The sequence below is a fragment of the Rhinolophus sinicus genome, linkage group LG01 (genome assembly GCF_036562045.2).
Source record: "Rhinolophus sinicus isolate RSC01 linkage group LG01, ASM3656204v1, whole genome shotgun sequence".
NCBI classification, from domain to species: Eukaryota; Metazoa; Chordata; class Mammalia; order Chiroptera; family Rhinolophidae; genus Rhinolophus; species Rhinolophus sinicus.
The window spans coordinates 96,798,190-96,815,709 of NC_133751.1; the positions used below are offsets into that span (position 1 = coordinate 96,798,190).

The 17,520-nt window shown below is 36.3% G+C and overlaps 1 pseudogene; it reads right to left on the reverse strand.

Moving 5' to 3' along the window:
* Window positions 1-257: 257 nt before the first annotated feature.
* LOC141570131 (protein FAM13C pseudogene) lies at window positions 258-15,904 on the reverse strand (annotated as a pseudogene).
* Between the last annotated feature and the right edge of the window lie 1,616 nt (window positions 15,905-17,520).

Consider the following 17,520-nt stretch of genomic DNA (forward strand, 5'->3'; position numbering starts at 1 on the left):
AGACCTTGGAACATTAAGAAAAATGCATATTCCCAATGGAAAAATAGTTATATAATCTTAGTTATAGTAAACAAAAAGATTAGCAATCATAACTGTGATCACATTAGATTATATACTGCAGACACTTATCTATCCAAAATACCTATTTTCAAATTTTAATACAATATTTTAATATAAACATCTGTCAGTTATAGACAAAGATAATTCACAAAGTACATGCTATCAGAATGAACTTTGGTAATCAGAAATGTAAAATTTCAATTAACAGATAAAATAATGTGCTATTTTTATATAGAAATAAAAAATTAGCAGTGACACATTCTAGTATATTTTCGGGTACTGAAAGCCTAGCAGACAGGGGACAAGGTAGGAGATTTTAATCACTTAAAAATCTATTAGTTTCAAATAAGTTACATTCTTACTATCTGTATTCCTTCCTAGATAAAAAGAAGAGTTTCTTTTCCTCCTATTTTTTTAAATCATGCTTTTTTCCCCATACATCAACATAAGCAGTCTTTGGACATTAAGTAGACTTTCCCTAATAAGTGGCCCATTGCGCAAGTGGATGCTATGTGTTATTTAGATTTGATAAAATATTAAATGTTTTCCAAAATAATTATGCTGTGAGTTTTCTCCTTGGCATGGAAGAAGTTGCATTTTTTTTCCAACGATACTGTTACTTAGTATATTCCCCCCATCTAAATCCCTCCTCCTCATTTATAACTACATTTGCCATCCCTTCTTAAAAACAGCTAACACTACTACTAAAGTGCTTCAGTTTTCCGTATGTCAAAACTACTTACTTAGCAAGAATGGCAGAGGAACATAAACTTTACGTTGGATAAAAGGAATCACAAGTATGTCTTGAACTTCAAATAGTCTTGGCCACATCCTGCTTGCTGATTAGGACCTCCAGGAGTCTCAGTTTGGCTTTTATGTGCTTGTACTCAGAGTACTCATCTGCCATTGGTATCCTGTCTTCCTTTTGTGGAGTTCTTCCCGTTTGTTTAAAAAACTGCTCTTCAAATTCTCTTAAGGCTTTCCGAAGTCTCTTCTTGTCCGCCCTCGTTTCTCGGAGATGGTCAAGAAGTACAGGCATGGTGGCCTCATGTAAATTGGACATGGAGAGGGCTGGTTGTTTGAGTTCTTTCTTTTCATCTGGTAGCAGGACCCTGACAGGCTCGGTCTCATTAGAGTAGGTGAGCTGAACGCCACCGGGAAGGTGAGATGTTGGATCTGGCAGAGAAGGTGCTTGGCTTCCCCGTGGACAGTCTTCATCCGAGTCCTCTTCCTCAATTGTTGGAATAAGGGAAGGAGTTGACAAGATTTGCTTAATAATTCTGCATCGGTCATAAAGAGGCTTTATGAGGTTCTTGTCTTGCTTAGTTACCTTAGAATCTTCCTGAGAGGGAAGCTGCTCTTTGTTTAAAAAATAGTTTTTAAACAAAGCCAAATAAAATGCCGGTGTTTTCTTTTTGTTCCCTGCCCAACAACTAAAAACAAATATCCCCAAAAACACAAAATATGACTTGTTTTAAGGTATTAGGTGGAAGAGATCGAATAAAGCAGGCAAGAGTGGAAATAACATTGTCATTAGTATGAACGCAGATTTATATAGGGGAAGCGATGAGAGGTCATTCAGGTTCTTTATGTGGAATAGAAATGGTCATACAAATGCTATTCTACAAAAGGCATGTTGGAAATTATTTGTTCTGTAGAAAATTTACCCTCACCCCACACCACTACTATTTTCTCATTGATAAAATTAGTGAAACCTCATCAAGTTGTGTACATATAATTTCAAATCCTATTATACCTGAATTATGTCTTCCAGATTTTTCTCAGGGGCATAATTTGTAAAGCCCCCATAGAATTTCCTTCTGGCATTAACAACTGTATAGAAAATCCCTTCTGTCTGGTGCATCTATCATTACATATGCAGGATATACTCATTGTGTGTATGCATTGATTCATTTTAGAATCAATAACTGCTCTGCTGCATTGTGCTTTGAAGAACTTTCACACAATTGTAAGTTTATAAAGTGAAAGACATTGTTAGATTAAAGACACTTTGAAAAGAGACTGATATTTACTTAGTACTTACCTGAAATTAAGGGTAGCCTTAAGTAGCTCTGAAATTTAACTCTGATTGTTTAATAAGGTCATAAACTCCCAAAGTAATATGGTCCAAATGCATCTTGCACCTCTCAGTGGGCTGATAGCCCCTGTATCCATCAAAAGTACAGCAAAGAGTGTTTATAGGTTATTTTTTGAAATATTTTATGAAATAGAGAAATATTTGAATATTGCTATTTAAAAGGAAATTTGTATTATAAGTAGGACTAGGACAGTATAGATAAAATAAAAGAATGTTTCCTCAAGATCTGAGCAAAGTTCAAGATATGAAATAGCAGTCCCAGCAGTGAATACCCCGGAATATTGGCAGAGGTCCAACTGGCAATCAATTAGTATAGTTTAAAGGTCAACATCCTTGTGGTCTGATAACAGGTGCCATGAAGCCTCTCTCTGTTAATGACAATAACTATGCTTTAGTGGATAGTTTCTATGTGTCACATGCTGTACTTATCAACTTATATCTGCTTCCTATGTAATTCTTATCAACCCCAAGAAAAAGATTTCTTACCCCCATTTTACAAATAATTAAACAATGCCTCTGAGCAGTTAAACGTCACGTCTAAGTTCACAGAGCCAGTGAGAGATCATTAGGCCTCTCCAGAGAAACAACACCAATGTGTGCGTGTGAGTGTGTGTGTGTGTGTGTGTGTGTGTGTGTGTGTGTGTGTGTGTGTAGATAGGTAGATAGGGAAATAGAGATTTATTTTAAAGAATTGACTCCTATGATTGTGGGGGTGGCAAGTGTGAAGTCTGTAGGGCAGGCTGCAAACGCCAGCAGTTGATGTTGCGGTATTGAGTCTGAAGGTAAAAATTTCTTTCTCCTAGAGGAACCTCACTCAGTCTTTTCTCTTAAGGCTTTTTTAACTGATTGGATGAGACCCATCATATTATGGAGAGTAATCAGCTTTACTCAAAGTCTACTGATTTAAATGTCAATCACATCTGAAAAATACCTTTAAGTAACATCTAGACTTGTATTTGATCAAACAATTGGGTACCATAAAATTAACTACCACAAAGAGATAGAGTTAGAATTTGAATGTAGGTCTATCTCATTTTGAAGTGTATGCAGCGAGCCATTGTATGATCCTGCTTCTCTAAGTTTTCCCTCTCAGAAATAGTTTACAATCTCAACACACCAGTCATCTTTCAGAAAATGACTTGAAGTCCCAAGACTTTAGTCTTCAATAAATTAGAAGCTTAGCTATTAAGAAATAGGGAGTAGACAGAAGTAAAAGTTGAACCACCAGGAAAAATGACCAGATTGAACTAGACAGAAAATGCTATGGAGCTGGTGCCTGGAGCTGGGATGTTGCCAAAGTCTGGTGTAAGAAGAAGCTGTTGGTGAGTAAGAGGAACAGAAGGCTGAGGAGATGGTGATTTCCTCCTGCCATCCACCCACCCCCCAAGAAAACCACAATTCAAGGAAATATTTTGACTCATTGAAAATAGGAATAATTAATGTACCATCTTCTTTTCCCTTTACAATTGTGTGTGTGCATGTGTTATACTGTGTGTATATGTGTGTATGTCTGTATGTTTTTATTTCTTCTATGATATTTATTGCTAAATAGACATTGTCTGACTCCTTTATAGATTCTCAAACTTTATGCATGGGAATTCTATAAAAAGATTACTGCAATTCGAGAACAGAAATTGGGAGTTCAAGAGTCAGCTAGTATATGCTGTATTTTCTATGTTGGCATTAACTTGCATTCCATTCTTGGTGAGCGCATATATTTCCTGTTTTGATATTCAAATTTGATTTGCAGATCCATTTCCAAATTACCTGGAATTAAGTGTCCAAAATCAAATCTTCTATATCTGAATTAAAATTTTCAAGAAATCTAGTCATTATTCATGTAGATTAGAGGATGAAATTTTAAAGAAAGGGAAACTATTATGTACATTTTCATTGGTCTGTATTTTTATATATAAGATTTTACTTCTTTGTAAATTTCTCACAGTTTAAACATATGCCTTCCTAATTCTTAAAAATTGTAACCTACATTTTAGAGTTCATTTTCACTTTAAAATATCTTGATCTGTATGATTAATCCCTTTTAAGCAATACCAAAATCATGCTATATGGAGTTGGGAAGGGAAGTGAGAGTTATTCTTTCTACTGAGTACCAGACAAGTAGTTTACGTTGCCTTATTCCATTCTTGCAATAATAAGGCATTTACTTTTCTCATTTCACAAGAGGAAAAGGAAGTCCATCCTCAAAGTTGTAGAATTAGTATTTGTAGGTGCATTGATATGATCTGAGCTCAATTCTCCTTCACATCGTGCATGTGGCATTCCATTTAAACTAGAGTATAAATTGTCCTGAGGTGTGAAGCAATGTGTGGAAGCCAAAGGATAACTAAACCACATATAACTGAAAGAGCATTTTAATCAATGGTACCCACTCCTGGTGGTGATGGGGTCAAAGGAAGTTCCATGTCTCCTTTGTTGATAATTTTAAATATTGTAATTTTTTTATTTAAAGAAACTTGTAGTTATTATGAACTTAAAAGCAACATTTATATTTGGAATACTTTGGTAAAAATGTCAAAGAATCATTTGCTTAAGCCAGTCTTATGTACATGATAGTCAATGAGTTCTCATGCATGCATGAACTTTTCTGCCTTTTCTAAATGAAATTTATAAGAGCAAATATAAATCTTATCAGCTATGATTTATCCATACTTTCTTCAGTTAATTTTATGACATAAGGAAAGTGTATAATTACTACGTGTGAGTTAGAATGTATGCACACACCACTGGAAAATAAGTTCACACAGAAACGTCTCCATTTTGAAGAAAAGATGAACTGGTATACATTTTAAATGGGAATAATAATTCTAGTTAGACTATGACATGTCTTAAAGAAGGGAGCTGGATCACATGGGCTCAAGAATGTCATTATCTGTATGAAACCTTGATTTTTATATCCTTCAGAAAGAGTACTGAATTTTGGCAAACAAACAAAAAGTGTTATTAAAATTGTCTTCCCTAATTTTTTGGACTGTAACTAATAATGTTGTTGGCAGTGAATATTTGAAGAAAATAATGTATCTCTGTTTATTAGGTGTCCCTGGCAACGTTTGGCATCTATTTCTTACTGAACAAAGGAAACATTTTAACATTTTAACAGCCACTAAAGTGTTCACATCTATGTCTTTAATATTTCGAGACTTCCTCTGTTTGGTTTACCAATGATGCTCTCAACTGTGGTCCAGATACATTCAAAGTGTCCTTAAACTAAGAATCATTCCTCTAGTGAAACCTATGGTTTTACACATCTTACTTCTTTGTCTTGTTTTAAATCTTCTTTCACTGTTTTTGATTGTTTAACACTGCTTTCAAACTTAGTCTCCCTGAATTAATGAGTAATAGAAAACGTTATAGAATAAAAGGAATTATGTCTTCCTTGCTTATGTCTTTCTTCTATCAAAATAACTTTCAAATACTTCAACATAGGATATTGTTTCCTTGGTTAAGAGTTTCTTTCACTTCTTAAAAGTTGATGTTTGACACCATACCATCAAAGAGTTTATTTTCTGTTTTCAATTGAAATTGTTTTAACCAGGTGCTTTGTATGGAGCTAGATCTGAATGTTTTCCCAGGGTTCACAGCATGTCATCTGTACTGAATGAAGCAAGTAGGGAAAAAATCGGGTTGTTAATGTCAGTCTGCCAACAAACCATGTATGAGGTATCTGGCTCCACCTGCCTTTATTGTAACCTCCAGTTGCTGTAGGCTTTTTAGATAATTCATGAGTTAAAGGCTGCTAACACCACAGGGAATCCAAAGAGGTGAGTTCCTTGATTCCTTTGCCCTGAGATTTTCTCAGTTAAATTTTTTGCATGTTAGGTTTGGGTTGTCTAGGTATCCCCCATCGAATCCTACTTAAATTTGGGTTCATAAACAAAGTAAATCTTTGCTTATTTGAACCAGCTCATTGATCTAAGAACTTTGTCTTTAAAGGTTTACATTATTTGAATGAAGTGTAACATAATTATGCAGTGAATACCAGTCAAGCCATTTTTGTAACATCATGCCTTTTTCATGTTATTTTACTAATAATGACCAACAGAGGGCAGCGAAGTACTATTGATGCGGTGCTTTTGACACTTGTTTCACAGCACACTGAAAGAAAATGACATTCTTAGAGGAACAGTTTTGTTTCGCTTTTGAAATTAGCATCTGGATAAAAGTCTGGTTACTCCACGTGTTCTCTAACTCCTAGAGGCACACTATGTCTTCACTAAACAAGGAAAATGATTGTCAAAAAAAAAAAAAAAGGAAAGAAGAAGGGAGGGAGGGAAAGAAAAAGAAGGAGGGAAGGGAAGTAAAGGGAGGGGAGGAGAGGGCTGGAGGGAGGGAGCGAGGGGGGGGAGAGAGAGAGAGAGAGAGGGAGGGAGGGAGGGAGGGAGGGAGGGAGGGATGGAGAGAATAAAGTAAAAGAACCAGCCCTGCATACTGATACAATGGACCTGGTAAACAAAACCATAGCCCGGTTACACCTTATCCATTACCAATAGATGTCTTCTAGCATAAAATGAATAAAACTGTACTAGCGATTTCATGTAAGTTCATGGAAATTAGTTTCATGGGGGGGGGGAATCATTTTTTATTCTAATTGTACCTAAACATTTTATAGCTATTTTACTATAACTAAATGCTGTAGTTGCCAAAACTATAATTTTGTTTATACTCAAAAGCAGAATTCATTCAACAATCCTGAAGTTGCTTTTAAAAGTGAATCTTTCTGTAATTATTGATAAATCAGTTTGTGTGGCTTTACTGGAGTGTTAAGGAATTTTTGTTTCTTCTTCTCATGCCTTCCTGCATATATGACATTTATTTTCATCTTTGATCTTGAAACTGTTCTTTCTCTTTAGGGATGAACTTATTTATAATGTTAAAATAAAATCAACCTACATTTGCTGAATATTTATATCAATATCTTCAATTTGCATCAAAAATTTTAATTATGCTATAAATCACAATAAACTCTCTTTAGTTTAAGTTCTGCTTGAACACCAAATAATTTCTATCTGTGTTTATTTTGATAGACAAGACCAGCATTGGGTCGTTTGGAAGACTTTCTTGACATTGAGGATCTTCTTCCTCAAAATATTGAAACAAACTACATAGGAGGTCAGTGGTTCCTTTTTACATCCAATATTTATTTGACTATTGCGTTGAAGATAATTGGTATATAAAATGCATCATTGTATTTATTTTCCTTCCCAGATTATGCCATTGCTATTACAATTGCTTTATTCTCCGTGGATGAAATAGGGATTCCAGTGCTAAAAAGTCATGATTTGGGGAAAATTAAAAACAAAAATACTTTTAGCATCAAATTTTATAATACTTTTTTTTATTTTGTAGAGTTTTTTTAAGCAGAAGGTGAATATATTGAAATTTATAACACTTTTTTTTAACCCTTCACTGTAGCTTTCATTTTTATGATTGTTCTACTCTATTTTATTCATTTCCTCTATTTCCTCTGAATTTATTGTTTGCATTTTTCATTTTGGAAGATTTGGTGTTTGTGGAATAATGTGAATAGTAGCAATTTCAGGGATTAACCTCAGTGCTGTGATACAAGGACTTGTCTAGGAATATCCATTAAAAGCAACTGTACCAAGAGCTAACTACATCATCTCTGTCCATTTCTTGTCATGCAACTTGAACATAAATGATTCCAGAAGGAGCTTTAGTAGCTGTGATAGGACAAGTTGGATCTAAAAAATCATTTGGGGATTTAGAGAAACTATCCCGGGGAAATAGAGAAACTTATAGGAGTAGTCCAAAGAAAGGTAAAGCCACAGTACACTCTTTCCACATCTCCTGTGTGAACTACAGCCAGCAAGCACATCATTGGTGTCAATAAGAATTTATCAGATTGAATTGAAGATGCAAGTATTTAATGGGCATTTCTAGTTTGTAACAAACATTTCAATTTCCACATAAATGGATTAGTATGGATGGATTAGTAACAGCATTCTATCCTCCAAATACTTCAGCAAATCATTTGTGAATGCTATGGTAATTGTTTGATGATATTAACTAAATTGCAACCAATTATAGAGAAACAAATGTGATTTATACTGTAATTTGATTAGGTTTTTAATTATCATTCATTGCAAGGTTTCCTAAGTAATTACGGCCATTCCATTTCAAAGATGTTTTGTAGTTACACATGGGTAGAATCTTTGACCTAGAAAAACCTCATAAAAATGATAATATTACTAGCTTATATTTAAATGTCAGCCTTTGGACTGTGGAGAGGTCCACTCCCAGCCATTTGTTCAATTCTTAAAGGTCAATAGCAATAAGAATTCAAGAAATTCTTAGCTGTGTCTTTTTTGAAACAATAGACTATCTGGTGAGTTTCTTCTTAGATCTAACTCTTAGGTAAAATACTAGCTTAATCCTTACTTCTCACTTCTGACAAGATGGAAAAGCTCTATGGATCTGAGACCAGTTTCTTCAGTTTTTCTCTCTAGGAAAAAATCTTCAACTCCTGTTACTTTTCATCATAATATGCCTTTCTTCATATCCTTATAGCTTTCCTGATTCCAGTCCTTTAATGATTCATACCTTGTTTATTCTTTTCTCTCTCAGCATTACTATTACTTAGTGTGTTACTTCTAGGACTTGTTCTGATGAGGTTACACTTAATGTCTACCACTATTTTTAATCTTAAATATACTTTCTTTGTGGCCCTATGTTCTTTATAGTGATTGCAATAAGCCATTTGTTTATAGGTCAAGATGACTGTAAACTTTTCCTAGGCCAGTGAGTGTCCTTTAAAAATATGATTGTCATATTGATTTTATTTGCATTTAGGTTCTTCAGCTATTTTCACCAAACAATTAGTACCAAGGGAACAAACATGAATATGATATGCCCCTCTTCTTACAGATTTCATAGTCTAGTGAGAGAGATCCTGAAATCAATTACAACAAAGGTTTAAATAAGATATAGAAAATGAATCAAAATATAAACAACAAATTCTTCTTTGAAGAGTTGGAAAAATAGTCAAGAGAGGAAGTAGCCATTTATTTGGTGTTGAAAAATAATTAGGAATTGATCAAGATAAAAACAGTGTCAATTCTAAATTTCACCTAATGCACAAATGATAATAATGAGCTGAAAAGGCTGAGGAGCAGTTGAATAAGATAATATACAGACCTAGCTGAGTTCTTGGCACAGAGTCAGCCAGCTCCCTATGAATGTTTATGGTTATTGTTATCTTCATCGTATTGTCGATGCTTTCATGGTGAGATTTAAAGATTATTTCTGATACCTTTGAGGGTTACTAATTAAGATAGTGTTTATGGTGATGAAAGATCCCACAACAATGCTATTACTGATCAGAAAGTAGAGGGGATGTTTATTTAGGTTAAGCAAGAGTTATCGAAGAAAGAGGATATTCTCTGTCTATATAACCAGCCACTTTGTCATTCAGGAAGCTTGTTGGTCTAGATTAGTGGCAGGAGTTGAGGTTATTACACTCTGAATTATTTCCCAAAACATTGTAATCCTAAATTTATAAGTATCACTGATTATGTCTGGTTTAGTAATAATCATAATCATTCATAATGCCAACTTAATGTTTAGTGCTTTTAAACAAGATGCTTTTGTATATATCTTTCTAGTTCTCAAGATTTCACATTAGCAGTGTTTTGAGGCATATCATATCATAGTGTTCAAACTATGAACATTTCTTCTCAGTACCAAAGGCTCGTACCAGACACAATTCATGCAGAGTATTCAGTATTCAGTGTTCTTTGATGGAACATCAGAGATTTGGAGATCATTTCTGAATTAGCAAAACTTGTATTGTAGTAGTATTTTCAAGATTGAAATGAAACAAAAACACATTTTAATTTATATTTGAGAGGCAAATAATAATTATAATAGTAATAAAAGGAAAAAATTGCATCTCTGTGAAAATTGATCAACTATTTTCCAGCTCCTGTCATACCAATACATTGAGTCCATACCTCTCAGTGTAGTGTTTAGTTTTGTTTTATATTGTATGTCACTTTTTTATGTTTTTCACTCTTTTCTCCTGTGTTCTTCATCTTCTGTTCCCCTTATCTTGACTAATATGTAGCAAGTGTTCAAAATCTCTATCACCTGAGGCCTTGTTTGATATGCTCTTCTAATCAAAGGTTATTCACTAGGCAAGGCTATTCAAGAGCAATTATTTTTGTGTTCAAGATCAGATCAGAACAGAATTATATTGTTTTGGATCAAAAGCCCTTCTATGTCTTTCATGCTGAACAAAGAAGAATTAAAAGTTAATCTTTGATCTTCAAAGTAGATGATAGAAATCAAAAGGCTAATAGTTACATACATGTCCATGTCAGAAAGTACTGTAAATGTCTGGTATTGTTATAGGGTGAATAGTAATTAAAATCATCCAAAACCGATGTTTGGATAGAATCCATGGGACAGACTGAAAGGTAAGTCTCTAATTCAAATATTGTGGGTACTTTACAGGAATAGAAGGGTTAGGTAAGAGGGTATTTTATGCAGCAGACTGCCATGTATTCATGAATCGTTTCAAGACATAAAATCATCAAAAATTGCATTTTGGAGTAGTGAATATGTAAAAAACACAGAGATATGCCACCAAGATCCCAGTTCCAGGAAGGGCTTGCCACCTGGCTGTGGGAGTACATACAGCTAGTCAGCGATTTCAGGGTTGGCTTCATCTGAGGAGCGTGGCCTGGCTGGGGTGCCACCCCTGAAGGTCAGGCCCTTTCAACCTAACACAGAATAACTCTGGTGGCTGATACTCCTCCAGAGCTCCTTAGAGGGTTGGCCAAGCTTTGTTGGATCTGGATCATGGTGTGACTTCTCCCCCTACCCAATCCTCCTTCCTCCTTTCCTCCCACAAGAATGGATACCAAATGAATAACTTGCACCCTAGACTCAGTGTTATGGACTGAACGATGTTCCCCTCCAATTCACATGTTGCAGTCCTAACCCCCAGGACCTCAGAATGGGACTGTATTTGGATAGGGACTTTGAAGAGGTAATTAAGTTAAAGTAAAGTCAATAGGATGGGCCATAATCCAGTATGACCTAATGTCCCTATAAAAAGAGAAAATTAGGACACAGACACATACAGAGGGAAAGCCATGTGAAAACTCAAGAGAAGATGGCGTCTATAAGCCATGGTGAGAGGCCTTAGAAGAAACCAACCGTGCCAATACCTTCATCTCAGACTTGTAGCTTCCAGAATTATGAGAAAATAAATTTATGTTGGTTAATCCATCCAGTTCATGATATCTTTGTAGGGCAGCCAGTGCTGACTAATACACTCAGCACCTGCTTCCAGAAAAATCCCACCCACCAGAAGAGACATGTAACTTTGATAAAAGCTGCAGTAAAAGTAAAGAAGAAGCATGAAGTAACTCAATTTGAAGGGCCCTCTAATAAACATACTTATGAATAAAATACAATAGAAGATTAAAATTAAATTAAATAGGATATACTTACATTTAAGAAATAACCTAGATTTTTTTTTTAATTCAATTTGAACTTAAAGAAAGCAAACCCATGGACTAAATACATACATTCCTTTAATGTGGTGTGTACTACTTCTCCTTTTTTCCTTGTTAAGAGTATTTTTTCTTTCTTTCCTCCCTTCCTTCCTTCCTCTCTCCCTCCCTCCCTCCCTCCCTTCTTCCCTCCCTCCCTCCCTCCCTCCCTCCCTCCTTTCCTTCTTTCCTTGCTCAGTGGTTTATGTTTCCCAGCAGGCCTGGATTCAGAATTGCATTTTGAAAGAAAACATTCCCTTTGGCTCTGTCATGCAGAAGCATTTTTATGAGTGAGTATTGGAAGCTTGTGTTCTCCTTCCCGATTTGGAGACCTTACCAAATGGAGATCAAATTGAGGTTGGAGAAAGAATAAGGAAAATATAATTCATCACATGCAGGAACGCAGTTCTATTCAGCTGTGCTAATAAAATATTTAGAGCCTTTTTACTAACATCTTGAAGAGCTCTACAACTATAATTTTTTAAAAAATCATCATAGATTTCCTATGAAAGAGATGGCAATATTAAGGACAAATAATTATTGATAATTGAATATTTGGAGAGCAGATTAAAAATCAGCAGGAAATTCTGTTGCTACCAATTGGATTATCAACACTTTGTTTCAGTTGCTGGCATGATGCTATTGACTGTCTAATGAGTGAATAACATTTTGTTTTTTCATGTGTTCCTGGTGCACAAAGTCAAGCCTAGGACAGTAGCAACAGAGCACCAGTCTCCAGTGATGGCACCAAGGCCAGGTTCTAAAGAGGCTCTGAGATGATGGTGCCATGAGTGTGCCCACTCCACGTTGCTCATTCCTGCTCAAGAGGAAGTTTCCCAGCCATTTCATTCTTTGTTCTATTTTATTTTCATTGAGTTAATGAATAATCATTATGCTGCCCAGTGTTTTGAAATTAAAAAACAAAACAAGATATCAGGATCCAAAGTAGGAACCCCAAGAGATTATCCTCAAACCATGACTAAAATCTCCATTAATTAAACATGAATGCAGAAGCAGCCCCTGCCTGAGAGATTCATGCATACTATGAAGATGAATAAATAATCCTTACTGAGGGCTTTGAATTTCTGAAAAGACTGTTTGCATAATATTGATAGGCATTTTTATCCATGGCCTCATTGTTATTTAATACTTCTGTTATATAAATTGATAAATAAAATACATAAAATTTACAAAGTGGAAATATTTAAAATCTAGGAGGAAGCAAAATTTACCTTTAACTAGACTTACATTGGCTTCATTCATAGCCTATTCCTTTGCAGACGTATTTTTTTCAAAATATTAAATAGATTTAATTTTTTCCCAACCCTTGTGTTTATTCTGGCATCTTCACTATCCCTAGGCAAATGGTACCATATCTAAAATTATGCAGACATGTGACTTCTTCAAACTTGTTAATACATGGTGAATATTATACTGATAAAGTCGATCTCTAATAATATGAAATAGCTGATAATATGTAACTAAAAAGAATTTAAAGAGGAAAAATTCAAAACATGAAGTATAGACTTAGTATAGGCAGTCAATATTATTGCCATTTATAATTTCTGCTTTTCATAAAGTTTTCCAGTCTGATGATGTCCTTTAAAATTAACATGCAATTAAATATTTTCAAAGGAAATTGTTTACAGCTGTTTTCAAGACAACCGAGATAACAGATATAGAATTTTCCTCACTTTTATTCATCTTTTCCTTTGGCATTCTTCAACTGACCACACATATTTACTAATCCATAATATACCTTTATTCTGCTATGAGTTTACATAATGGTGAACAAGGGAGCTAGCACCCTACCTCCAAGGGATTTGCAGTCTCGTGGATCTCTGCCAACACTATGAACTGTCTTTACCAATATTTATTAATCACCCAGTGTCAGAGGCTGTCTGTGTTGGGAATGCAGGGATGAACTTGGTAGGAGCTGGTAGGCTGGTGAGAGAAACTGCCATGGGTATTACCATTTTTAGCAATGGGGCAAGTAAACAGAGTGCTGCAAGACACGGGGGAGAGAATGCATCACTTTACTTGGAACACTGGGTGGAAGATTGCTTTAGAATGAGTAGCTTTTGAGTTGAAAAAGGTGATATGGGCTCTCAAGCAGAACTGCCTCTGCCCAGATGTGACAGGGCAGGCTAGTCTGGTTGGCAGGCCACAGTCACCTGAGGGCAGCATTGGGAGAGTGGTTGAAAGATGGATTAATGCAGAATATAAGTATCTTAGATTTATATTGAGTAATTTTCTGTTGATCTTGGATAAGTGGAAGAGGGAGATGTGGGCTTACAAGGTTTTTAATCAAGATGATGAAATAATTACAGAATAAGTGACAAGGTGGAAGACAGATTGGAGAGAAGAGTGATTAGGTGATAATAGTTAATACTGATTGTGCCTATACTTGGTGTTGGATTTGTCCTAAATATTTTACATTTGTCTTATTAAATGCTCATGACAGAACCATGAGTTGGGGGTTATTATAATCTCTGTCTCACACACACACACGCACACACACACACACACACACATATATAATATACCTATATACATATGTATGTATCATATTACTTTATAGTATATATATATATTTTTTATTCCTGTCTTCCCTGCTAAACTGTGACCTCCTCATGACAGAGACGCAGAGTCATTTACTTTTGAATCCCAAGTGCTAGCATAGCATCCAGAATATAGTTATGCAAAGGAGATATTTGTTGAGTAGGAGGATGAGAAAGAAAAGAAGCAAAAGCATTATACAATTATAGGTCACTGGCTAAGTTCTCTGTAGCATGGAGAGCTTTTAAATGAGATCTGTAAACACTAAATATAAAATAAATCAAGTAAATTGGGCCTGGCCCCATAATTCTCCATACATGGCTGTACATGTCAACTTTAATTCTCACATGGAATGATGTATACTCCTTAATCTTGCTTCTTAGAGTTGTAGTTTTGCCAACAAGACTTGTACTAATCTTTTTAGAGAAGAAAATTGGACATGTTGATTACTGCTTTGGTAATTTAGCTATTGTTCTCAATTTCCTATGTGTCAATTGAAAAATGATCACTGGTGTTAGTATATGGTTGGCAGCCAATGTTCTTGTTTAATATTCCACTGGGACGACTTTTCAGAGTTAGGGAATTGGAAATTTTTTTCTCCTATTAAGTATCTCCTGGTAACATCTACATCTGAGTGTAAGCAATTAAGGGAAAGTAGATATATCTGTTAATTTGCACAATTTAGTAACCCTGGGAAATAAGGAGGTGGGGGAAGGCCAGTGGAATTCTGGTATAAAGAATGGTTTGAGTATTCATGTTGACTTATTATCTATCCATGCTACAGAACAGAATTGGGATGTAGCTACGTTTCCTCTGATCTTGGTTTTCTTCTCCTGCTCTGTTTTCAGGGTGTGAATATAAGTGAGGGCCAGAAGCATGGAATAAGTCTGGCTAGATTTATCTATAGTGAGGCTGACATCTACCTCCTGGATGACCCCTTGTATGCCATTGATGTTCATGTTGGAAAGCAACTTTTTGAAAAAGTGATTGGGTCTTCGGACATTTTGAAAAACAAGGTAGCCATAGCATCACTTACGCTTTTACAGGCAAGGGGGAGGATAATCTGCATAGAATTGTACCTAAAATTCCAATATTTTATTTGTTCAGGAAAAGTAGTCAAATTTCACATGAAAAAATGAGATGTTATATTGCTCTTTTACAGATAAAATTTAATGAATATTTTTTCAGTTTTACTTATTCTGATGACAGTTTATATGATTGTTACCTCACGAACTAATACCATGTTCTAAAGGGCTTTATGCATCAAAATGAGTTGTTCTTAGTTTAGCTGATTTTTTTAAAATGGTATTTTGATGCATAGCACTTTTACAGAAATATTATTTTATTGAGTATTTATTACTTAAAATTTGGTATTATTAACAGCAAAAAAATTTAATTGTTTTGTGAAGGGAACAAGAAGTCTCTGCCCCATTGACAAGCTTTTTCCAGGGACTTGGGCTATATTTCCTCACTTTTGCCCTCCCAAGGGCAGGCTGTTAAGCCATCTTTAGGCCAGGAACAGAAACCTGATCTTAAAAGCCATCTCGTCTTGATCCTGTCTTGCTTTATCTCCTAGGGGCCTGTGATCAGCAGGCCTGGGCATCCAGACCACGACCTGGGGCCAGGGTGTGGAACTGGAAGGCTTGGTCATGCCCTGAAACCCTTTGTCAATGAAAACCCCCTGAAGCATTGAAGGGGGAACAGCCTCATTTACCCCCTCCTATAAAACTCCATACCCCTTTTGTTCAGGGAGGTTATGGTCTTTTCTAGCCTGACCTCCTGCAGCTCAAACACGCCAAATACAGTCTAATAGACCAATCTTGGTCTCCCACCACTCATTCCTCCAGCTGTGAGTAACACAGGTTGCTCTACTGGCATTCACCAATCTTTGACCTGAGGATGTTTTATTCTTGGAGAGGTGTGGGCAGAGCCTGGACATGTGGACTGAGGTGTTCATAGATGGCACAGGATAGAGGTGGGATGGGAGAGAAGAGGGCCTGGGGCTTGACTGAGACCACCTCATCAGGAACTGCCATGTTCCCCAGAAGAATTGTCAAGAGTCCACACTCTCACCTGAACCTTGCCTTCCATTTGCCAGGGTAAATGATAGAGCTTATTTAGGAATTGATTAGTTCAATATGTAACTATTAAATAATTAGACATAAGGCATGCAGGGCTTCTTATCCTCTTACTGAGAAAGGTTAGTTAGCATGTTGTTAGGTAAACAGGGAGGTCCCTGGTGGAATAAACAAAAGGCAGCCATATCCTGAAACTCCAGGTTCTGGAATGGCTCCTTCACTCCAGGACAAAGATATAAGAAAGTGCCTTGAGGTTAATAAATTATCTCATAAATCCCTTTTGGCCCAACAAAGGAACAGATCTGATAGACAGGAGTGAGTTTGTTAATCCCTTCAGTGTGGGCAAACAGAACAAACCTGGTAGACGAATTCCATTAAAAGGCGCCAGCTTCCCTTCCCCGAACAAGCAAGGGAAGGTACAAAAGTAAGAGCAACCCGGTACTGGGCAACCCGGACTGGACTCCCTCTCATTCCAAGAGCTGCGACTTGTTAGGCCATATTTAAGCCAGGAACAGGAACCTTCTTATCTTAAAAGCCATCCTGCCTTGCTTTGTACCTTGTTTGTCTCCTGTGGGCTTGTGATCTGTGGGCCTCAGTGGTCTGGACCGAGTGCTGGGGGCCAGGGTGTGGACCGAGAGGGTTTGGTCATGCCCGGAAACCCTTGGTTGCTAGAGACAATACAACGAAAACCCCCTGAAGCATTCAAGGGGGAACAGCCTCGTTTACCCCCTCATATAAAACTCCATACCCCTTTTTTGCTCTGGGCAGTTATGGTCTTTCTAGCCTGACCTCCCGCAGCCCAAACACACCAAATAAATTCTAATAGAACAATTTTGGTCTCTCACAATTCTTCCTCTGGTCGTGCCTAACTCATCTCTTTACTCTTTACTTTTAATAAACTATCCTCTTTTACAACTCCTCGCCTCTCCTTCCATTCTCCGGTTTCACGAGACAGGATACCAGCACTCACTCACAGGAAATTCCCCACATCATTTGGGGACACAGAAAAAACCATTTGGGGACACGGAAAAACATCATTGTTAGGCACGGCTGGAGGAAATTGTCGTGAGAAACCAAAATTGGCCTATTCGAATTTATTTGGCGTGTTTGAGCTGCAGGAGGTCAGGCTAGAAAAGACCATAACCTGCCTGAGCAAAAGAGGTATGGAGTTTTATAGGAGGAGGTAAAC